This window comes from Capricornis sumatraensis, chromosome 14 (genome assembly GCF_032405125.1).
Source record: "Capricornis sumatraensis isolate serow.1 chromosome 14, serow.2, whole genome shotgun sequence".
Lineage (NCBI taxonomy): Eukaryota > Metazoa > Chordata > Mammalia > Artiodactyla > Bovidae > Capricornis > Capricornis sumatraensis.
Genome location: NC_091082.1, coordinates 36,141,438 through 36,166,644, shown reverse-complemented (window position 1 = coordinate 36,166,644; position 25,207 = coordinate 36,141,438). Strand labels below are relative to the sequence as shown.

Genomic DNA, 25,207 nt, shown 5'->3' with positions numbered 1-25,207 from the left:
TTCCTTTCTCCACGAGATCTTCCCAACCCAGGGAGCGAACCTGGGTTTTCTGTGTTGCAGGTGGATTCTTTACTGACTGTGCCACCAGGGAAGCCCCTTTCCATTTCAGAGATGCGTCTCAAGTCCAGGTTGTTACTTGTACTTCTGATTGGCTGTGACTCAGAGGGCCCCATAGCGCCCTCCTCAGGTGTGAGTAATTTTTTAGAATGGCTTCCAGAACTCTGGGAGAAGGCAGTGGCACCCCACTCCAGTGCTCTGGCCTGGAGAATCCCAAAGGACGGGGGAGCCTGGAGGCTGCAGTCCATGGGGTTGCCAGGAGTCAGACACGGCTGAGCGACTTCACTTTCACTCTCATGCATTGGAGAAGGCGGTGGCACCCCACTCCAGTGTTCTTGCTTGGAGAATCCCAGGGAAGGGGGAGCCTGGTGGGCTGCCGTCTGTGGGGTCGCACAGAGTCGGGCACGACTGAAGTGACTTAGCAGCAGCAGCAGAACTCTGGAAAGCTCGTTTACTCACTAGATTCCTCCTTTATTATTAAAAAAGATATTAAAAAGGATGAGCCAGATGAAGAGCTACATCGTTCCTGAACAAAGGAGCTTCTTTCCTTGTGGAACTTGGGGCATGGTACGGTGACATATGGAAGTGTCTGGTTCCCTGATGTGGAAGCTCTCAAAAAAGAGCCTGAAAACTATTCTTATGGGTTTTTGTAGAGGCCTCTTCACATTGTCATGACCGACTGAACCATTGGCCAGTGGTGATTGATTGGACTTCCAGCCCCTCTCCTCATCTTTGGAGACGGGGTGGAGTGGGTAGGGTGTGGCACTGAAAGTTCCAACCCTGTAGTTACGTGGTTGGTCCTTCTGGCATTAGCCCGAACCCTTGGGTGCTTCTGAAAGTTACTTCATTCACATAACCAAAAGACACCTTTATCACTCTACTTCAGAAATTCAAGGGTTTTGGGAGCTGTGAGCCTGAAACTGTGGAGGAAGACCAAATATATATCTTAAAAATCACAGTGTATATTGGGTTTCCTTCTGGGATGATGGGAGATGTTCTAGAATTAAACAATGATGATCATTGTTCAACCTTGTGAATATACTTTGTTGTTCTGTCGCTCAGTTGTGTCCGACTCTTCGCGACCCCATGGTCTGCATCACACCAGGCTTCCCTTCATCACCATCTCCTGGAGTTTGCTCAGACTCATGTCCATTGAGTTGGTAATGCCATCCAACCATGTCATCCTCTCTTGTCCCTTTCTCCTCCTGCCCTCAGTCTTGCCCAGCATCAGGGTCTTTTCTGAGTCGGCTCTTTGCATCGGGTGGCCAAAGTATTGGAGGTTCAGCATCAGTCCTTCCAATGAATATTCAGGATTAATATCCTTTAGGATTGACTGGTTTGATCTTGTAGTCCAAGGGACTCTCAAGAGTCTTCTCCATCACCACAGTTCAAAAGCAGCAATTCTTCTTGGACTAATATTTTAAATTGACATCTTCATGTTTTCTAAAGAAGAGAGAATGAAGATAGAGAACCACTGGGCTTTTCTCTTTAGGGAACCAGGTAGGTGGGAATGCTGAAGTGGAAATGTTAGTTAATGGTGCCTCTGAGAGGCCTGATCAAATTTTGGAGTTCTTTATGCACAGGTAGCAGCCGTCTCTCTGGTAGCTCTGTTACAACAAGGATGACTCAAGTCACTGGTAATATCAGTGAAACAAGTCCATCAGAATCTTCAGAAACCTGTTTAATCTGGATAGTGATTTTTCTTGGGTCTGTTTACAGTAATCACAAATACCAGAGAAAGTTTTGTCTTTGGTATCATCAACCTTGATGATATTTTGCCCTTCTAGGACATCTGGTCTTGACAAACCTATATGTCTAATGATAATGAAGTCAGAATGACTAACTGTGCTGCCCAGGTCCTCACTCCTGTCCTTTTTGGTATCTGTTGTTACATGTGTGAGCATGGTAGGGAAGAAGATTCATAAAGAATCTCAGACCATAAAGTGAAATAAAATGAATAGCTCTTTAGGTCAGATCTCAAGGGAATCCAAATTGCTGTCTTACAGTGCAGTGAACTTATCTTTCTGTGCAGGTGTTGTGATATAAAATATTGTTTATATTTGTGTGTCTGCTTTTGCTTTGAGAAGTCCCCGCCTCATCTCCTCCAAATTCTCATCTCACATTAGGCTAGTATTGCAAGCAAATTGTTTCTGTTAATTTTTTTTTTTTTTTAGCAATTAAAGGTTTATGGATCAAAAAAGTTTTCATTTCATTTACTTTCATCTCTTTTTAGTCTCTTATTTGCCTTGGTTTAAGAAAATGAACCCAATTTACTATTACCGAAACAAAGGTTTGGTCATTGTTTGTTTTAATTACTTTTTTTCTTTTCATTATAAAGCAGTACAGATTCTACATAGATTTAGGAAGGTATGGAAAGTATAAAGATTTCAATAACTTAAATCTAAACCATCTAGAATTTTAATATTTTGATATATAGCTTTCTAGACTTCTCATAATGCATATGGCATATGTTGTGCATCCTCAGTCCTGTCCAGCTCTTTGCAACCTCATGGACTGTAGCCTGCCAGGCACCTCTGTCCATGGAATTTTCCAGGCAAGAGTATTGGAGTGGGTGGCCATTTCCATCTTCAGGGGATCATCCCAACCTAGGGATTGGAGCCACCTCTGTTATGCCTCCTGCCTTTGCAGATGGGTTCTTTACCACTGGTGCCACCTGGAAGCCCCCATGGTGCACATAAATGTGCTTGTGGGTGTATGAGTGTGTTTTAAGTAAAAGTGAGAAGCAAAATTATGTATTTTGTAACTGGCCGTTTTCCACATCTTGTCACTAAATAGACATCTAAAATAATTTTAAGTGACTGCATGGTATTTTCACTATGCTTTGGCTGACTTTAATCTACTTAATCTCTTGAAAGTGAAAGTCACTCTCCTGTCTGACTCTTTGTGACCCCATGGACTACACAGTCCATGGAATTCCCCAGGCCAGAATGCTGGAGTGGATAGCCTTTCCCTTTTCCAGGGGATCTTCCCAACCCAGAGATTGAACCCAGGTCTCCTGCGTTGCAGGTGGATTCTTTACCAACTGAGCCACAAGGGGTAGACGTTTAGATTTTTTTTCCCTTGTTTTATAAAAAATACTGCTGTGAACATCTTTGGGTATATATATCTTTGTGCATATCATATTTTATATCTGCAGGGATACTTCTATTTTTAGGATAAATTCATAGGATTAAGTTGAAGAGTATTTATTTTCCCCTTTTCTTTGACTCTTTTCTATCAGCAGGTCCTGTCAGGTCTCCTTTTGCTTCTCTCCATCTCACCAACACTGCTGAAACCCAGGCCACTGTTACTCTAACTGGAGCAGTTGGTATCTTCTCATTTCCGTTCTTGTGCCCTATTCTCCATACATCAGTTAGAATGGTCTTAAAGTGGAAATCTAGTACTCTTCTTTGCCTTCGAAAGCCTTCAGTGTCATCTTAATGTTGTTGGGATAAAACTCAATAATAGAACCAAAATTATTAATAGGTCCAAAATTATTATTAGTAGCATGATCTGACTATATTCTAGTTCCTAGAATATGGGAATTCACAGGCTTCTGTGAGTATGCAGTGTTTGAGTGAATAATAAATGAAATTGCCAGACCGAAGGGAATTTTCTTAGTTTTTGGTACACATTACCAAATTAACCACAACGGATGAGAGTGCCAGTTTCACCTCACTCTAACCAACTCAAGCCATTGTCAGCATTTTTAATCTTTGCCTGATAGGCAAAAGGTGTTATCTCATTGTTTTAATTTGTGTTTATTTGATAGTACATTTGAATATTTCTTCTTGTGTTTCTTTTGACGGAGTTGTCTCTGTGTCCTTTGCCTGTTTCCCCAGTAGGATTTTAATCGTTCTTGTAATGATTTATAACGTCTTTAAAAGGTAACCCTTTGTGGTGTAGATATTTTATGCCAGCTATCTAATGTGGTATTAGAAACTGCCTCAAAACCTAGCAAAACGTGTGAGTGGGCTGGTGGGTTCCGCTGGACTCACCTGGGCTCACTTGTATCTTTTCATTTCTTAACTAGGTTTATGTGCTATGTCTTTTTGTCTCTCACTTAGTAATAGCAGCCTTCCTTGAGATTATGCCCCAGGTTGCAAGGTCTTATCGAACTTCTGCCTGCATCCTCTTCCCTAATGCCTTCTTTGACAAAGTCAGGCATATGATCAAGCCCAGAGTCAGGGTGGGAGGAGACTACACACAGGTGAATCAAAATCAACCATATGTATCTTTTTTTTTTTTTTTAAGTTCATCTGTTTATTTATGGCTGCACTGCATCTTCATTGCTGTGTGCAGGCTTTTTCTAGTTGTGACAAGCAGGGGCTACACTGTAGTAGTAATGTGTGGGCTTCTCATTGCCGAGGCTTCCCTCGTTGCAGAGGACAGGCTCTCGAGCTTGGCCTCAGTAGTTACGGTACACTGGCTTCATTGCCCCAGGGCATGTGGAATCTTCCTATACCAGGGATCAAATCGTGTCCCTTGCATTGGCAGGCGGATTCTTAACCTTTGAACCACCAGGGAAGTCCAACTGTATGTATCTTATAAAAAAATTTAGCACTTATCTTTTAATTGTGCTTTGGTATAGAAGCATTAAAGTTTCATGTCAGCTGTTAGTCTTTACTTTTATGGTTTCTGCCTTTGGTGTCAAGCCATTCGTTGACAAACTAAAATGATACAGGTATTCACCTTCATTTTCTTCTGTTACTTTTGGGTTTCATTTATGTTTAAATTTAAGCCACTTGAAATTTATTGTGGTGCAAGATGGGAGGTTAGTACTTGACTAAATATCAAACATTTAGTTGTCAGCATCATTTGTTGAATAATCCATCTTTTCCCGTTTATTTGAAATGTCATACTCATTGTATACTGAATTCTCATAAATACCTAGCCCTGTTTTGTTATGTGTTAACATTATTACTAATGTCATAATAACACTTGTTATTTGACTCATTAGTTATTTGTCTAATTTTAGGCTATTACCTCACTGTCTTAATTACTCTGATTCTATAGTATATTTTAATATCTGGAAAGGAAAGTTACTGTTCATTTATTGTTTTTCAAAATTTTATTTGCTATTCTATTTGATACATTCCTTTAGATTAGTTTTAGAGTCATTTCATCAGTAAAAGCAAAAATGAAATAAAAAATTGCAGTCCCAAACCTATTGGAGTTATTTTAATTAGAATTGTGTTAAATTAATGGATTAATATGGCTGGGGGAATTGACCCCTTTATAATATGGAATTTTCTGTTCTTTTTTGTCTCTATGTATTCAGATTTTTAAATTTTATCTTTAGTAAAGTGCAGCAGTATTTTAGTTTATAGTTTAGTAGGTTTGATATTGTACCTTTAAAAACTTCTATATTTAGAAATTAAATTTTCAGCTCATTTTTGCTCTAAGTATATATCTCTTCTCATTTTTCTTTGTCTTAATTTTATTTAACATATATACTTACATTTAAACATAAAGCTTTTGATTTTGAGTTTTTCCTTCTCTAATAACTAATTTCCAGTGTTGGCATTTATATTCCTCAGTTTTCTTAGATTTTGAAATGTAATAGCTAACAGTTACTGAGTACTTACTGCCTGAAATACTTCCCATATAATCATTTAATACTCCCCTTTACAACTTATAAGGCAGAAACAGTTGTTAGCCTCCTTTGGTAGGTGAGAAAGATGAATCTCCGAGGGCTGAGAGCCTTGCCCAGGGCTGCCCGCTGGTAGACAGTGAACTGGGATTATGCCCCAGGCACTGAGTCCAGAGCCGTGCTTTTAACCAGTGTCCTAGGGTCTCTCTGTAATGATTTACTTTTATGAACTGAGGTCTGGGTTTGAATTTTCCTAAATGTTGATGTGTGAGTGAATATTTTTCTTTGTGATTTCGTCATATAAGGGTTCTTTATTTTCTGAAGAACAAGGCCATGTAGAATGAATTGACCTAGAATAGGAGGAACATTTCAGAGATAGCAGGGGTGGGGAGAAAAGGCTTTATTTGGGTTTAATCTTGAAAAATGAAACAAAATTATGGAAACATTCATGTTACGGTTGCTACTGTGTGTTAATTTCTTAAGATGGAAGAAGAATAAATCACGTGTTGGTTGCTTGTTTCACATAATTTTTCTTTAAAAATTGCAAGATGGTATGAAACTGTACTATATAGTTCATGTTATGATGGACTTTTCTAGTATGATCCTAAAGAAAGTCATTTTTGTGAAAATATTCAAGGGCTTTATCAGCAGAGCTCAAGGGCTTTACTTATATTTTCAGATTTTTTGTTTTTGACCTCCTATTATCTCGTCTTGATTAGTTTTCTCCAGTTATTTGCTGATGGTGTCTGTTCAGATGCTTTTAGCTGCAAGTAGCAGACTCAAAGTACTTCAACATGAAGAACATTTACCATCTTATGTAATTGAAAGTCTAGAGAAAGAGTGGGGTCCAGGCCCACTCTACTCAGTGGCTCACAGATATCTTTGAGAACCCAGGTACATTTTGCCTTCTTGAGTATCTATTTAATCTTCACACTGGTAGCAAGCAGGGCACGGGATTTCTAGGCTTCACCTTCAGAACCACTGATTTCTTCATGGGAGGAAGGATTGTCTTTTGCTCCTTTTCCGCGTTTCTTAAGGTATTATTTACATACAGCTAAATTGTTAATCATATGTATATCTACAGGTTGATGAATTTTTACTACATATACTCATCTGTGTAACTACCACCCAGGTCAGGATACAGAACATACTTATCACCCCATTAAGTGCCCTTAACATTCCTTCCAAGTCAGTGTCCCTCTCCAGCGTTCATTTCTGCCAGTGGCTTTGCGAGTAGTTGGAAACAGTTCTCATCACTTTTAGTAACTTTGAAGAGCCCTGCATCTCTTGGAAGGCTTGCACTTCAACTTTGTCCTTAGTACTCATTGTGTTGCTTTGTCATTGAAATACCTGCTGTCATTGAGAGACTGACAGGTAAAGAAAGTGAACTGACAGGGGTTGCTGTTACCTTAGGAGGAATGTTTGACAGGGTTGAATTTTATAAGTGGTTAGTTCATTCATTTTTCTCGTGTGTATGTATTAGGATGATTTTGCTTCCCTGGGCAACCTGGCAAGTTAGGAACCAGCAATGAATCATATTAAGACCCCAAGCCTTATTTTTCCTGTATTACATTTTTACATATGTGTTGCTGGAGATTCTAATTTATTGCATTGGTGTATTACCCCATACAATCTGTGATCTATGCAATAGTCAGATCTTTCTGAAATTTAGATTTATCAGCTCAGTGTCTTGTCTAAAACACTTCAGTGGCTTCATGTCACTCTTAGAATTAAGACCAAACTCTTCCTTTTCATTGCCTACTTCCTGTGTGAATCTTCTTGCTCTGTGATTCCAAAGTTAGTAAAATGGCTCAATAAGATGAATCCTCAAAAGCCAGTTATAAAAAAGTAAAAGATGTACATGGACGTACCCATTCCCTTATGCTTACAGTTAGTGGGGGTGGAGGCATTAATCGGTAGTGGTAAAGAACCCATCTGCCAATACAGAAGAACTAAGAGGTGTGGGTTGAATCCCTGGGTTGGGAAAGTTCCCTGGAAGAGGAAATGATAACCCACTCCAGTATTCTTGCCTGGAAAATCCCATGGACAGAGGAGCCTGGTAGCTATAGTCTGTGGAATAACAAAGAGTTGGACACGACTAAAGCGACTTCACACATTGCGCAGGTAGACTCATCTATTTTTGTTTGATTCCTTTCTAAATAATGTCATGTGCAAATAATGTTTGAGGTTTTTCTCTAGTATATATGCCTTTTATTTATAGCAGCTTGCCAATGTTATTTTGTGTTGCTTTAGTGAAGTATTTTGTTAAATCCATCTATTATTTTGTTCAGAGCATCTACTTTAAGGGAAATTCCTCTGTCATCTTTTTATAGTCCTCTGGATATGGAAGCTTTTCAAGATGTTTTCATTTTAGAAGGAGATAGGCAGGTCTAATAGAATCATCATTGGCTTCGAAGACGTTTTGCTTTTTACCGACTTTGGGACCTTGGCTGTCCCCAGTCTCAGTTTCTCTCTCTGCCATATGGAGTTAATAATCCATTGCCTTGTTTTGTGGTTTGCCTTAGTGCGTTTAGAAAGTTTATGGATTTAGTGTATTCTTGTACACTCGATTTAGTGTATTGTTTTCTTTGTGTTGTACCATAACCTTTTTTAAAAAATAAAATTTGAGCTGCTGAATGTTCTTTTGCCATTTTAACTTTTTTTTTTTTTTTAAAGAATTTTTGACTGCATTGGGTCTTTTAAAAAAACATTTATTTTAATTGGAGGCTAATTACTTTACAATATCATGGTGGTTTTTGCCATACATTGACTTGAATCAGCCACAGTTGTACATGTGTCCCCCTGTCCCAACCCCCCTCCCACCTTCCTTCCCATCCCATCCCTCTGGGTTGTCCCAGTGCACCAACTTCGAGTGCCCTGTTTCATGCACTGAACTTGGCCTGGTCATCTGTTTCACATAATATAAATATTTCAACGCTATTCTCTCAAATCATCCCACCCTCGCCTTCTCCCAGAGTCCAAAAGTCTGTTCTTTACATCTGTGTCTCTTTTGCTGTCTCGCATATAGGGTCATCATTAACCATCTTTCTAAATTCCATATATATGCGTTAATGTACTGTCCTGGTGTTTTTCTTTCCAACTTACTTCACTCTGTATAATAGGCTGCAGTTTCATCCACCTCATTAGAACTGACTCAAATGCGTTCTTTTTAATAGCTGAGTAACATTCCATTGTGCATATGTACCACAACTTTCTTACCCATTTCTCTGCCGATGGACATCTTGGTTGCTTCCACGTCCTAGCTGTTGTAAACATGTGCTGGGTCTTTGTTGCTCCCTGAGGGCTTTCTCTAGTTGCAGTGAGCAGGGGCTACTCTGGTTGCTGTGCTTGGGTTTCTCATTGTGGTTTCTTTTCTTGTTGCAGAACATGAGTTCTGGGGCTCATGGGCTCAATAGTTGTGGCACACGAGCTTAGTGGCTCTGTGGGATGTGGGATCTTCCTGAATCAGGGATCGAACCTGTGTCCCCTGCATTGGCAGGCAGATTCTTAACTACAGGGCCACCAGAGAATTCTGTTTTTAAGAATTATTTGTTTGGCTCCATTGGGTCTAGAGTGTAGGCTCTAGAGTGCACTGGCTCAGTAGTTGTGGCATGGCATGTAGGATCTTAGTTCCTCGACCAGGGCTTGAACCCACATGCACTACATTGGAAGGAGATTGTTATCCACTGTGCTGCCAAGAAAGTCCCTTTAACTTTTAGTGTGAAAGATTTCTGATTTTAGGCCCTCTAAAAGCAAGGAGCTAGTTAAAGTCTTAGAGAATGTGTTATTTTAAAGTGTTTTAAATTTCTTAAGGTGAATTTTTAAAAAACAGACCCCCTGAACTGTGAAACTGTTATTTGCATCATTGGAAGCAAGCCTCATTTCTCCCCCAGTGGCCACTCTTAACCTTCCCTCCATATGCTTGGTCCCTACTGGGCCAGCTATTCTTCCCAAACTTCTGAGAAACTTTAACTTGCACTCTGCAGCACACAGCTGTCTCAACCTGGCATTCAGGGTCCTCTGCAAAACATTCCAGCTGTGCCTGTCCATACTCGTGTGAATTCATTTCACAGTGGTCTGCTTTTTGTTCCCCAAAGGTTCTGGTGGAATTTTGGTCTCATTACTTTTGTTCTGTCTTCTGGAAAGCTGCCTTCTCTGTGCTCACTCAGTCTCACTCTTGCTTCAATTTCCTCTGCTAGTTTATATCTTTTAGTAATCACTCCTGGCTAAGTCTCTCTTATTGAACTCAGATCATCTGTTGACCAGTCAGCTTGTTTGGTACTTCAGACCTAAAATTTTTCCTTCAAAAATCAAGTGTGGGCTCCCTTTACTCCTGGTACATTTCCATAAGCACTTTATAGCATGCCGGGTACAATCAGGGACTTCCAGTAACTTAAAAAAAAAAAAAAAAAATATATATATATATATATATAAACTAAACTCATGATTATTGATTGTTTTAGTCCTCATTTTAATTTTCTAGATAAATCATCTGATTTCCAAAGGTATTAGGGTACTTTGAGCAACTTAATATTAAACAGTGTGTTTTTATAAAGTTAAGTAGGTACGGGTATGGGTAAGTGATGGTAATGGTATTTGGATAAAACAATATAATATGTACTTGAAACTATAAGGAGCAACACAAGTTGTATGTCTGTGTATCTGTATGTTTTCCTAGCTGGAAACCTTATGTAAATAAGTATTCTATCACCCAGTCAGCAGTCCTGTTTCTCTTTAACAGATTAACTGTTGTATTTCTTTCTGACTCTGTAAAAAGTACTAAATTAGAAGCTAATTCAATAAGGTTTTAATACAGATCATGAAGTACAATGATGAAGTAGAAAGTGTATTTTTTGTGACTGCCAGATCTCCTCTTTCCCTCATTTTCCTAAATGCTTCCGTAATTTCTGTATCAGTCAAGATTCTCTAGAGAAATTGAACCAATATTTATTTATTCATTCATTTAAAGGAATTGACTTACATGACTGTGGGGGCTGATTAGAAGGAAATTTGTAAGGCAAACTGGCACACTGGAAATTCAGACAAGAGTTGATTTTGCATCTTGAGTCTGGAATTTGTAGGGCAAGCCAGTAGTGTGGAAACTCAGTTTTTATGTCACAGTCTTGACGCAGAATTCCTTCCTTTCCTCTTCTAGCTTCTGGTGTTCGCTGGCAATCCTTGGCATGTCTCGGTTTAGAGGTGCCTTACTCTAATCTCTGCTTCTGTTGTCATGAGTCTGTATTTTCTGCGTGTGTCTGTCTTCACATGGCATTTTTCTCTTTTTAAGGAGACCAGTCATACTGGATTAAGGGCCCAGATTACTCCAACGTGATCACATCTTAACTAATTGTATCTGCCATGATTCTGTGGTGTCACTTTCTGTGGTACTGGGAGTTAGCACTTCAACATTAGCTTTTGCCTTAGTCTCCCATTTGGGTATAGACCATGAGTTTGGTCTCGTTCATCTCTCACTTTAGTCAATTGAACAGAGGAGGATAAATACATGCAAAATATCCACAATGAAACTGCTAGAAGTAATGAATGAATTCAGTAAAACTGCAGGGTACAAGATTAATGCCCCCAAGTCAGTTGTTTCTATACACCAGCAGTGAGCAATATGAGCAGGAAATTAAGAAAGCAGTTCCATTTACAGTAGTATCTGAAAGAATAAAATACCTCAGGATAAATTCAACCAGTGAGATGGAATTTAACAAAATATTGCTGAAACAAATTAAGACCTAAGTAAATGAAAAGAACTTCTGTGTTCATGGATTGAAAGACTTAATCTGTTTGAGATGATAGTACTATCCAGAATGATCTACAGATTCAGGCAATCCCTCTCGAAACCCCAATGATCTATTAAAAAGATTTTTTATATATCGGTTTGACTGTGTCTGGTTGTTGTGGCATGGGGGAATCTTTCATTGTGGCGTGTGGACTGTCTAGTTGTGTCATGAATGTGGGCCTTAGTAGTTTTGGCACTTAAGCTTAGTTATCTTGTGGCATGTAGAATCTTAGTTCCCTGACCAGGGATCAAACCTGCATCCCCTGCATTGCAAGGCAGGTACTTACCTGCTGGATCATCAGGGAAGTCCCCCAGTGGTGTATTTTTGCAGAAATGGAAAAACTCATCCTAAGGATCGTATGGCATTTCAAGGGACCTGGAATAGCCAAAGCACTCTTGAAAAGGAACAAACTTGGAGGACTCATACTTCCTGATATCAAAACTTATTCCAAAGCTACAGTAATCAAAACAGTGTGGTGCTGTCATAAATATAGCCCTATAGAACAGAATAGAGAGCCTAGAGGCAAACTCATGTTTACAGTCAATTGACTTTTGATTTTATTTAAACAATTAAAAACAATTTTTTTTTTTGGCTGTGTGGCAAGGCTTGTGGGATCTTAGTTCCCTGACTAGGGATCAAACCCAGGCCCCCTGCATTGGGAGTGTGGAGTGTTAGCCACTGGGTTAACAGAGGAATCCATCGATTTTTGACAGGGGTGCCAAGATCATTTAATGGGAAGAGGATAATCTTTTCAACACGTTACTGAGAAAACTAGATATTCTTAGTTCTTTTGAAAGAGTTTCGGATTTTTCTCTACAGTATGAATGTCTTGGTATTATTGATATTTGGGCTCAGAAAATTCTGTGTTGTGGGCGCTGTCTTGTGGGTTGAAGGGTGTTTAGTAGTACTCCTGCCTTTATCCACTAGATGCCTGTAGCTCACTCCTAGTGAAAATTTCCTCCTAGTGAAATTTTGGATGGGGGAAAAAAATCACCCTAGTTGAGAACTACTACTCTGAATTCTGAAATGTCAGGAATTATTGTATAACTTTTAAACATTTAAAAAATATGTTCTGTGTATTTTAAAACATTAAAATAATTTTTTTTTCCTTGCTGTGCCACATGGCTTGTGGGATCTTCTTAGTTCCTTGACTAGGGATTAAACCCACGTCCTCTGCAGTGACAGCACAGAGTCCTAACCACTGGACCACCAAGGAATTAATTCCCTTAAATGTTTTATGTTTAAGTGAAAAAAGGTGACTCCTGTTTTGTTTCCTACTTTCACTACCAAAGATTTGTATCTGGTTACTTAAACTTTAGTTTTCGGTAACCCAGCTACAGAGTATAAAGTGGTTCAAAACAGAAAAACGTGTTCTGCAAATCAGTCAGTTTAAGTCTGTTTGTAAGTTAGAAACTATCTGAAGAGGAAAAAAATCAGCCTTTGAATTTTAACATAGGTGAAAAGGAAAGGAAAAAAAACACTTTGGAAAAGATTGTTGTACCTTTTCATAATTAGTTCAGTATTAGTGTTTAAAACAAACTTAACTCATTGTTTTTAAAGAAGATTTCATGATTAACTTTTGTCTCCCTAAAACCTGATAAATTTTCCTCGTTGATCCAGAGGCCCAGTAACTGGAAACCCATCACGTACCTGGCACAGGACACGAGTCCTTGGCTGAAGATTGTGGTATCTCCGAGGCTAACCTTTGTTCATGCTTCCTACAGGCCATATGGGCTAGCCAGTTACATACGACAAGTTTTAATATCCTCCACTTATCCAAAGTAAGTAGATGTTTATAAATATTAGCTATCATCTGTTGCACATTTAAAAACGAGCCAGGCAACTGCTAAGTGCTTCACGTGAATCTTTTCATTTAATGAATTAGAATACATGAGATTGGTGTCGTCATTGCTAATTTTACATTAGAGGAAACCAAGGCTTAGAATGCTAAAGTGACTTGTCTGAAGTCAGACGGTCTAAATGACAGCTGAGGTTCAAATCAAAGTCCTGCATCATTCCAAAGACCTTGCTCTTAATGTATTACTTTGGCCTCTAATTGTTCTACCTTTTAATGCTGCTTCTCAGATTTCAATTTCCATCCTTAAGATCAAATCCAAAACTGTTGGAGTTTGTATAGGAAGTATGGGAAATGCAGCAGGTTGGACTGGATTTTACAAAGGCTTTGAATAACAAGAAAGGAATGAAACTCCTGTGCTCCATACTTCTATACACTGTTTCTTCCAGTCTTTACAGCTACTCTCTAGAATAGGTATCACCCTCATTAGTATCCTTGCTTGCTGCTGCTAAGTCACTTCAGTCGTGTCCGACTCTGTGTGACCCCATAGACGGCAGCCCACCAGGCTCTCCCGTCCCTGGGCCTTGCTTGAGGATATGGCTAATAAGGGGTGGAAGGAACCTAACTTTGTTTCAGAACTCTAAACCCAACTTTGTTTCACTTCCAAACCTGTATGTGTTTAGCCCTATGTCTTCAAAGTGGTTTGAACTTTTCTGGAAGATTAATGACTTCTAATTTGTGGTCGCTGGGGACATCTGTGGGATTATTTTGAGGAGTTAGTTTGAACCACTTGGTGCACCAAGCTTTGTCTGTAACCCAGAGATACCTGCCTTTGTTATATTTCAAGTATGTAGGTGCTTTTATGATAAGATATAGATTAACCTAAAAGGTAGTAAATTCTAAGTACTTTTACATCGCTTTTTCTGAGTCAGAATATGTTAAAGGTAGAAGTTATGAATTTATAGGGCCTTCTACAAAAAGGCTGAAAACCACTGTTGTAAATTGATTTTATCTGTATTTGATCTGTTTTTTAGGTGGGGCTTGGCAACCATTTAACTTTCTCAAAAGACAGGGATATCCCAAAATAATGCAAGTATTTATAGATATGGCAAGAAAAACTGCAGACTTTGAATTTTTGTTCTTTAGATGAAGACTTTGGGGGAAAAAAGTTACTAGTTACCTATATAGGCAAATCCATTAAAATATTTCAAGTAAATTTCAAGTAGGAGAAAATTTAAATTGTTAGGAAATTATAGCCCTTGTTTTATAAATTAGGATTTTTTGAAAATAAACTGAGAGGATCAAATTACTTCTTTTAAATTATGGAACAAAAGGCATGTGGTATGCTGTTACATAGGATTTTAAAAATGACTCTTCTAAATGATGCTTTCAAAAGAATTTAAGTAGCAGTTTTATCCTAGTACATAGAGAATCATTGAGAGTGAAAGCATACCAGTACATTCAAGCTGTGAACAGGCTGGAATTTAGGCTTATGATTCTATAGTTTTAGAATTTAGAATATCATTGGAATTCTGATGGTAGTATTGTGCATGCCTGATCATTTGTGTCTGACTCTTTGTGACCTTGTGGACTGTAGCCTGCCAGACTCTGTCCATGGAATTTCCCAGGCAAGAATACTGGTATGGGTTGCCATTTCCTCCTCCAGGGAATCTTCTTGACCCAGGGATCGAACCCATGTCTCCTGAGTCTCCTGCACTGGCAGGCAGATTCTTTACCACTGTGCCACATGGGAAGCTGATGTTGGTAGTAATCTCTGTAAATTTGGTTTCTCAGCCTTGATGGGGTTAATCAAGGCTTGGCAAGTCAAGAAAAGGAGTTCTGTGCTGTTTTCAGACTGCAGAATCTTGTTGCTATGCAACAGACGTTGTCAGTCAGCACAGGGTATAGTAAATTGGTGTTCTCTGTCCCTTTCACCACATGCTCATTTTGTAATCTGAGAGAAGTGGTTTCAGGCTATTTTGCAAGGTTTTATTTTAAAACAGGCATTTGAAGATTTTTGTTGCTTTTTGTAATTGGTTGCATTTAAGGTCTGTGAAGTCTTTGTTCTTGTGTAGAAGATACACTAAAATGCTTGTGTTCAAAGAAAGGGTTTATAGATCTGTTTCCAAGTAGTTTCAGTTTAGAGCAGTATTTTTGTTCTGTAACTGTAAGAAGGATGGTGCTGCTACTTCCACGGAGTCAATTTTTGCTTGGAAATTCAAGTTAAGTAATTTGAACATCAGAACTTTTCAGTAGCACAACATATTATTTTAAAATTTAGTTTTGAGAAGTATGGACCCAGATGTTGATATCAGCATCCCTTTGTTGATAAAGATGTTTTTTTAATAGAAATCCTAAACTTACATAGACTCTCCTGTAGAATCTGTTACTGTATTTTCTCCCAGGAAAATTAAAATGTTTTAATAGCAAGTGGGTGGTTGATAAAGAGCCTTTTCCTAAAAAAAGGGGTAAAATATTACAATAAAAATGTTATGATTTTAGCCATTTTTAAGTGTACAGTTTCATGGCATTAAGTACATCCACATAGTTGTACAAACTATCACCTTTCTTCATCTCTGGAACTGATAGCCTTTTGCATCCATTTAGTAACTTAATCCAGGCCCTCTTGTAAGTGCTTTAGATAAATTAACTCATTCAGTCATCATAGCACCCCTGCAAGGTAAGTATTTCTGTTATGTTCCAAGTGACAATACCGAGGCACAGAGAAGAACACGCACTAGTCGTGAGTGGAGCTGGAATTCACACACCCCAGCAGTTTGCTCCGCTGTGCTCTCAGCTGCTATGCTGTGTTGCCCTCTTTTGGAATTACTTTATTTTTAGTGGTAGGAGCAATGTTTTTTGTTTTTTTTAATTTTTGTAGTTTATTCAAGTGAAATTAATATGCTTTACCAGTGTTATGGACTCTTAGTAAATTTAATTTGGCCATATTTTAGACTTTTTCCCCTGAATATTTAAAAAGGATGTAGTTTATATTATATTATAGTTGTGTATAAAAATTATATACTTTTTGGTTAATCATATAGAAAGGATTTCATTCCCCTTTTCAGCTTGTTTCTGGGTCAGTTGCCTTGCTGTTCTTTCCAATAGAGTGTATGGAATATGCAGGTTATTCTCTGGTTGTTTGATACAAACATACAGGAAGGTGTAGTATTATTAAAGAATTCTAATGTGATGCCATTTAAAGTCTAAAGCCAGTTTGCATTGGATCATCTACTTCTTAGTATTTTCTAAATTCATGCTCTTCTTTTCCATGGATAATATGGAGTTAATTGTAGTATTGGCAATCTACAAAAAGAAACAGTGCTCAAGAGTGAAAAGGGAGAAGAGCAGTGCAGGTGGTCATTTGAACTATCAGTTGATGCAAAGGGATGGATTTTTTTTTTTTTTTAAATTTTGCTGTCTTTCTGTTAGGTACTCTTATGTCTGTTTTCATTCTTTAACTTACCTTTCCCCCCATCCTGTGCTGCCCCTCCCCCAATTCCAGTAGATTTTTGCCTTGAGAACCCTTGATCTTGATTTTCCCTGTTTTATATGGTCTCATCCTGCTCAGACAGATTTATTCTATAGTCAGTTTGCTTTTCATTTCTTTTCATAGTTGCATCATCTTAAAAATTTTTTTCCTCCTTTTATTTTTGTGCATTACTATATATGTTTGATGATGCCTTTTTTCATTTGTTCACTTGATATGTTTTGCATTCTCTATGCTTTTAAAAAGCTGTTCAGAATTTTTAGTAACATATTTCACTGTAATTTACCTGTTTCCTTTTAAATGGCTATTTGTATGGTTTAAAGTGATTTTATATAATGAATAATGCTTTCATGAACCCTAAGGGTTTTTTTTCCTCCTAATTGCAGACTAATTCCTTAAGATAGATTTCCAGAAATAGTATTAGATCTCTGAATAAATAGAAACAGTTTTAAAAGCTCTTGAATCATATTGCCAAATGCTTTCCTGAAGTGTTGTACCAGTTTTCATGCCAGCCTGCAAATATATGGAGTGTCCATTTTACCACAACCAGCAGCAGCAGAGAATGTTTAGATGCTGACCTTTAAATCTAAGAAGAATTGACTTACAGCTCTGCTGGACCTTTATCCTAAATTACACCTAGAATTATAATTGTGGTTGAGATTAGATTCAAGACAAGGGAGGCCTGGCTACTAGTTTTTGTCCTTCAACTGCTTTTTGATTTCTGTTTTGATGCAGTCGGTGCCCAGATGAGGTTTCATTTACCGCTGTACCCTTTTGCATGCGCGAATGACTGACTTTTTCTGCTTTTTAGTCCCTTAATTATTTTGATAAGTTGGATGGTATGGAACAATGTGGTGTGTGTTTTAGCTGACATTTCCCTTGAGAGGCTGGGCAGGAATAGGTTTGGCGCTCTCCTTCGCCCTTCAGGGGGCTCCACGGGCAGCAGAGGCATCTGAGATCAGGTTCAGTGGCTACCTTGTCCAAGGGGGTGCTTCTCAGATGTAGCCTGAGTTACTGTTACTTCTTTACTTAAGAAAATAACGAACATCTCTGGAGGTAAAGTGGCTTTTCCCTAAAAATTTTTATAGAATTCAGAAGAACTAAGAGCTGATAGAATGTTTTCCCTGAGTAGAAGAAAAGTCAAAGGAAAAGCATTCCTGAAAGCTGATTAATGTAGAAGCTGCCTCTGGGTTCATAACAGCATTCGGTGCAGTTGATTGTCCTGGCGTTGGACCACTTGGGCTGAGGTGGCTTTAAGTTCTCTTGGTTCTCTCCTAATGTCACTGGCTGCACCTCTTAGTCCTCTCCTCCCTTTTCTTTCTCCCCCTTGACTTGCATTCCTGCCCAGTCTTACTCAGCCCCTGGACTTGACCACCTGTGTACTTCTGATTCCCAGATTCGAGTTTCTGGCTAGTTCTGTGAGCTCCACATAAGCTCACAACTTTATTTGCTTAACTAATGAGCACCTTAAACATCACGTGTCCAAATCAGTGTGTGATATGAACAGATTTGTACTTACTGATAAATACGTATTTCAGTGACATTTTTCCCTCAGACTTTCAACCATAAAAAATAACATAAGGGGCTAAATTATAAATAATATCAGTATAGGACTTGTAACATTGAAGGAATGCCTTTCACTCTCATTCGTAAGCTTTAGATCCGTGATTTCTTCTGGTAGGCAAGAAGGAAGTTTACCTATTTTGTTCTTAATGTCTGAACAAAGAAGGGTTCTTATTAAAGGTTTTTTTTTTAATGTGAGCTTCCATAATGCTATATACCTGTACCGTTAAATATTCTTTTTTTCCTCAGGTTAGCATTTCATATGTGAGCTGACAGACAGTAATTTGAACTATTGTATGGTGGTACAGCTTACTCAACAGTTCAGTTTTGTCAGTATCAGTGCCTTTGTAGATTATCGTATGCATTTATTTATTGTATTTTAATTCACATTTATTTTTGTATTGTTATTTGTGCTCTCATAAAAACGAGGAGGAAACAGAAGAAACGAAATGTTAATAATACAATTGAAATAAATGTGAAAGTCACTAGGTATTCTGAAAGTGGTAATGGGATTGGACCCCTATTTGTACTTAAACTGGTTGCCTATGTTTGTATATCATACGTGATAATTTTGACACTGATGAAAAGTCAGTGTAGCTGAAGAAGGACCCTAGTATAGTTTACAGCATCACAGTGAGAGCAGCTGAGGCCAGGACTGCTTTCAAAGCTGGCAGTATTGGTTAACTAGTAGTTACCCATTCTTTGCTAGACTTTATTCTTTGCCCCGTACTCTTTCTTCACATGGCTTCTCCAGAGTCCCTTTTTCCAGATTTTGTAAATTTAAGTCAATGACTGTTTCTTGGTGATCTTCAGGTAGAAAAAAATCCTGGGTGAAGATTGGTAATAAGCCCTACCTAGGTTACTGTGCATTCTTCTCCAGTCGGGGGTGGAATGCTGTGATGAGCATCAGTGGTAGTAGGGAGAAGGAATGCTGGCAAACAGAAATGCATTATGATACTCAGAAAAGGACAGTAGCAAAGGCCAGTTACATGTACAAAAGAGAGAGACAGGTCTCAAAGATAAAGTTTTATGATGTGAGAAGTTAGAGATTAATGTGTTAGCTATCTGCTTGAGATACAGAGTCACAGAGCTTGTCAAAGAATGTAGCTTGCAACACTCCTTTCCCTTTACAATAATTAAAAAGTTCGGGTTTCCTAAGACAAAGTTTAAAGAAAATTGGTAAGACAGCGTCTCATTTCTTATAAGATCTCTGAGCAACTAAACAAAAAAAAAAATCACTTTTGTCTGCTAAATATTGCTTTAAGTAAGCCAAGAAATTAGAAATTTGAGGTGAGAATTATTTAGAAAACTAATTTTAATCTGTATTTTTTATTTAAGTGAGTGTTCGTACCTTAGTTTTTAAAACTAAACATGCATCCCCTACCCAGGAATTTCCTGGATTTTGACTCTTAGAATGAAAACTCATTTTAAAGACTATTGCTCAGCTCATAGACATCCTACTTCCAGAAATGGGTGATGTCTGAGAGTAGGAGTCCTGGAGTTCCACGTCCTGAGTGTCCATGTCCAGTATGTTGACCTTCTACTCCACCATCAGCAAATGGACTCAAGGAGGAGCTGCTTGGCATCCCACTGGGCCAGGGTGTCCTTACTCCTTAGCTCTCCTATTTATTTGTATCTACCATGTAAGATCGTGGCCTGGAGAGAACTTAACCTGTGACAGGTGTCACAGGGATCCGGATCCTGAGGTTTCCCCCTCAGGAGGCCTTGATCTTGGTTTCTTTATCCCCTGTAGCTAGAGTCCAGGTGTTGAGGAAAACAGAGCATCCTTTCATTGTCTAGGACAGATGGTCTGCCTTCCACTAAATAGGAAACTTTCAACATTCGAAGCTTGTCTATTTTCCAAGAGATTTGTTAATGGAAGTATCATAGTACTTTAGATTTACATGTGACATTATGGATTTTTGATCTCTGATAAAGAGACTTGTTAGGATTCCCCCCCACCCCCGCCCCCCGCTCCCATCACCAGGATAACAAGTTGTTTTTTAAAAACGCACCAACACAAAAGAGTTAACCTCTAAGAGCCCTTGATGAAGTATTTGACTAATATTAATAATATTAGTAAGCAAAACAGAAAAACTGGAGGAAAATAGAAAACAAAGGGACTGATTTGCTAATTAGCAGATATAATGCAAAGAACAGAGTGACAGAATATAAAAGCTAAGCGCAAGAATCCATGTGTTGTTAAAAGCAAATAGGAAGTAAGCAGGGTGACAGTATACAGCCTTGACGTACTCCTTTTCCTATTTGGAACCAGTCTGTTGTTCCATGTCCGGATGTATTAAATATAAAACTGTGGCAGAATGACAGAACTACAAGCCTCAAACATTTGAAGATAGCTTATAAGAAAAGGTTGAAGGTGGAGGACCCTCTGTGCTCCTTAAAGTCACTCAAAGGGCAAATTGCCAGAGGAGGGAACTATGGGGGAGGTACTGTTCTAAAGAGGACCCCCCCACCCACACACATGCCCAGTTTGCCGAAGTCCTTCTCACGTCAGGCTGTGGTGAAGAAGCATGCAGCGTTTACTGTGAGGTGCCACACAAATAGTCCAGGAGTGCTCATGATAGCCTGAGGTCCCCGATGGGTGTCAGGGAGGCATTTTTAAAGGCCAGGTGGTGAGATCCCTGACTGTCCAGTGATGTGATCTCACTGCTGGACTCACTGCTGAGTTTGATCCCTTGTTGGGGACTGAGATCCTGTAAAGGGTGTGGCCAACAAAGAAGACCAGGTGAGGGATGGAGGAATCACAGAGTATGTGATCAGCTTACACACAGTTCTCTGATTGGTTGATGGGGAGGTAACAGGGCAGTGAGGGGTTGACATTACCAAGCCTTGGGCTGGGGCCTGTGTGCTCATGGTCATCAAGTCACTTAACATCTTTGATTTGGTGGGGGTTTTAGCAGCTGTGAAAACAACGCAGGAACTGTGCCTCGTCTACTATTATCCAGGTGCTTCACAGAGGAGCAAAAGCAGATGAGGTGGTCGGGGGGTCTGTCCTGGGAAGGTCCCATAGGCTTCTGCTCATTTAAAGGAAGCATGATGAGAATGGTTGCTGGTACAGCTTTAGATGATTGGTAGGAAATAAAGGAGTGTTTGGAAAATTTTTTGGTAGACAAAGTAGTTTTGATACAGTAATTGACTCCAGTGAGTTAAAGATCCTGTGGTGTGAAAGGACAGCCAGTGTTACGGAATTTGCTAGTACGTAGGATCATTGTCACTTCTCAAAAGATTTTAGGCAAGTTGAAATCAGGCAAAGATTTTCTGGAGAAGATCTGTTTTAATTCAGGACACATTTGATTGTGTACAAGACTGCAAAGAAGTGGGTTTTTAAAGATTAAAAGGGACTGTCTCTACTGTTAAGGAGCTTATGATCAGTTGGTTTGAACTGAACATACTTTAAGAAAATCAGATAGAGCTGATAGAAGCATTGAGCAGAGGTTGAGACCCCAGATTTGATAATTGCGTGAAAACAAGAATGAACCATGGAAAAGTTCTGGGCTTTTAGAGGCCTGGGGGTTCTCTGGTGGTTAAGAGTAGAAACCAGTAGCAATCGTATTGAAAAAGCTTTCAGAGCTACCAGATCACATCACAGCTTAGTTTCAGATAGTCTCAGCTTTTGAAATCAGTTGTTTGGTAGGAATTTAGCACATGTCTTTCTGCGGAAACCATGTTGTAATGAGGGGTGATTAGGTCCTCAGTCCACAGGCCATTTAATGCATCATGTCTTTGAAGTATTTATTACACTCTTCGGTCAAAAAGCATCAGTTATTAGCAATTGAATATGATTCAGCCCAGTACATTTCATTCTCACCAGATATTTTGGATGTCTATAATTTATTTGACAAACATTGGTACTACACAATTGACCTGATAGACATGTCTGAAAACATCTCTCTGGGACCATCCGTGCAGTTTCAGATCGAGATGCCCAAGATCAAAGATTCTTCATTCCCCAAGATGTTGCTCTTGCTCCTTCTCAGATTGGGAGAAGGGATCCTCCTTGGTCTTGAGGTTCTGATGGGTCTTCTCTCTAGTAGTCATCTTCTCTTTCCTTGTGTCTAAAATAAGAGGAGAGAGTGAGAGGAGAAAATGGGTAAGAAGGGAGTGTTTTAGAGATGGTGGTCTTCAAACTGGATTTTTAAACAGTGTTTATCAAAATTGAAAGAGTAGAATAGAAAATATCAGAATACATTGCACTTTGTTATGGCAAGTATTGTTCCATGAAACTGTTTCAGTTCTCTTTGTTTGTATGTCCTTCATCGTGGTATGTACCGTGTATTTATCACTGGCTTCAAAAATTTGATGCTGTTTGGGTTGATGAATTGCTGTAGGTTGGGTTTCAGGTATACTGTTGTAGGGTCCTGGGACTTTGTTTACTTTGTTTCTACTGTGGGCCAAGTGATAGGCCTTCTTCCCTTTCACTGGGCTATCTTTACCTGCAATATAATGAAATATAGTTTTATAGAGGGTGGAATCCTTTGGGAGTTTTTTTTTTTAAGGGGATTCATAGTAGTTGCTGGTCTAAAGGCAGTTAAAAACAGAAAACCTAAGACACAGAGGTCGATGCCTTTCTCCTTTCTTCATTTCAGTGTTGTAAGTAGAATGTAAAACTTCCTGGTCAAGGGACTTTGCTGGTGGTCCAGTGGTGAAGACCCAGTGCTCTCGCTGCAGAGACTGCGGGTTGGATCCCTGGTCAGGGAACTAAGATCCCCTGTGGAGTGGCCAAAAACCAAAAAAACTTCTTAGTTGAGTTTTGTACAGAAGTCACCAAGGATTTATCTGTGATTCAGAAGAAAACAAGATAGAATAGTGACATGTAGCAGGCACTCAGTAAGTCTTTGTGGACTGGCTAAGTGAATGGAGAAAGTCTGAACATTTGTCTAGGATCATTGAACTACTTATTAGTGAATATGAAGCACAAGTGAACAGAGGTGATTATCTTTCCCTTATTTTAATACTGTGCTCTTGGAAGGGAGAGATAAGAGGAGAGGAATCCCAAATTGGCAACTGGTTGATTAAAAACAGTCCCTGTGGCCAGTTCTGTATCTGGATGGCCTTTCTGTTTGAACAGAAATGGATAAACCATTCATGCAGAGAGCTACTGGGTGGTAGTTTTAGTTTTGAGGGATATTGGCCCATGGTTCACTTTTTCTTTCTCCCTGGTTATTGGAAAAGTTGATTGTGAGGAAGGCTGATTGCTTTCAGGGAGTTGTCATTTTCTCCTGGGGGATGTTTGGATGAGAATGGAGGGACTGCTTTGGTAAGGGCAACAGCTGCTAAACAATCTGTTTGGGGATTAGGTACAAGTTGGTATGTAGTTGAAATCTGCCTCCTGGTTCCTGAAATTATGTTTCTTTGCCTCAAGGGTAAATGTTTTTCTGCTTATTCCGGTTACCTTCATTTAGTTCTGGCTGGTAATTTTTCTAACTGATAACCTTCCTCTTTAGTGAGGTGAAAGTCACTCAGTCGTGTCCGACTCTTTGCAACCCCATGGACTATACAGTCCATGAAATTCTCCAGGCTAGAATATTGGAGTGGGTAGCCTTTCCCTTCTCCAGGGAATCTTCCCAACCCAGGGATCGAACCCAGGTCTCCTGCATTGCAGGCAGATTCATTACCAGCTGAGCCACACGGGAAGCACTCTTTAAGGGCGCTTCTTTGATAGTTTTTGACAGCTACTTACTATGAAGCAATTAAAAATGTTGCTTCTGTCTTCCCTTAGTTTTTGCTCAAAATTTAATCACAAGTTGGTCATAGCAGGATGTTTGAATTAAAAAATTTGCTATTTATTACTTAACCATTTTGGTAATGGTAGAGATGGAAGATGCCTTTTGATCCTTTGGATGTCAGTATCAAGCAAGATTTACCCATAGTTTGGGTTGGAATTTAAGTTCTAATAACCTTTAGAAGCACTGTGTGTGTGATCAATTGCTCAATTGTTTCCAACTGTTTATGACCCTGTGGACTGTAGCTCTCCAATCTCCTCTGTCCATGGACTTTTCCAGGCAAAAATACTGGAGTGGGTTGCCATTTCCTACTCCAGGGGATCTTCCCGACCCAGGGATCAAACCAGTCTCTTGTGTCTCCTGCGTTGGCAGGCAGATTCTTGACCACTGTGCCACCTGGGAAGCCCCTTGAATTTACTTAGCTGGTTGAATCCTAAGCTTGATAGTGTGTTGGAGTTGCATACATGTGTCATGTTTCTGACCAATCATGGTACTAATTTTGCCAAACGTTTACAGAAGAGACTAAATTATTGCCAGCCTATTGCCCATTGCCTATTTAGCACTGTTCTGTTCTTTTTGATTATCTGAGTAAATACATTTTTTAATACTGTAGAGATAACCTGCTGCTGTAGGTGCTTTTGGGGCTTCATTTGTGGTGTGTGCTGACTTCTGTATATCAGATAATAATCTGATACCTAAATATCCTGAGCCAGGGTCTTAATGCCCCAGTATTTATTTAGGTCTGGCCCTGATGGCTCAGATGGTAAAGAATCTGCCTGCAATGCAGGAGACCCTGGTTTGATTCCTGGATTGGGAAGATCCCCTGAAGAAGGGCTAGGTTACCTACTCCAGTATTCTGGCCTGGAGAATTCCATTGACTTTTTAGTCCATGGGGTTGCAAAGAGTTGGGCAAGACTGAATGACTTTCACTGTCACTTACAAGTTGTCGGTAAGCTGGAAAGTCTTTTGTGCTATCTGGGATCCTGGAAGGGTAAGGCACAAGGATTTCTAGGTGTATTTGCATATTTGCATATTCAGTTTGTTGCATCTTTGTGAACAGAAGTTTCTACTGGTGAGTAGAAACTTAATGACAGTAAATTTTTGAATGCTTTTATTTTATCAGAGTCTGGAATTATTCCCTGTGAATGGTAGTTTCACTTTAGATTCTTTTCTCTTCAA

The 25,207-nt window shown here is 39.2% G+C and overlaps 1 protein-coding gene and 1 non-coding gene across 3 annotated transcripts in view; one reads left to right on the top strand and one right to left on the bottom strand.

The window, feature by feature from the left end:
- ENAH (ENAH actin regulator) overlaps positions 1–25,207 on the top strand; it is a 155,648-nt gene that overhangs the window by 7,837 nt on the left and 122,604 nt on the right. The gene's annotated exons all lie outside the window — the stretch shown is intronic.
- TRNAD-GUC (transfer RNA aspartic acid (anticodon GUC)) lies at positions 12,580–12,652 on the bottom strand. The gene has a single exon. It is a non-coding gene; the product is annotated as a tRNA-Asp (tRNA).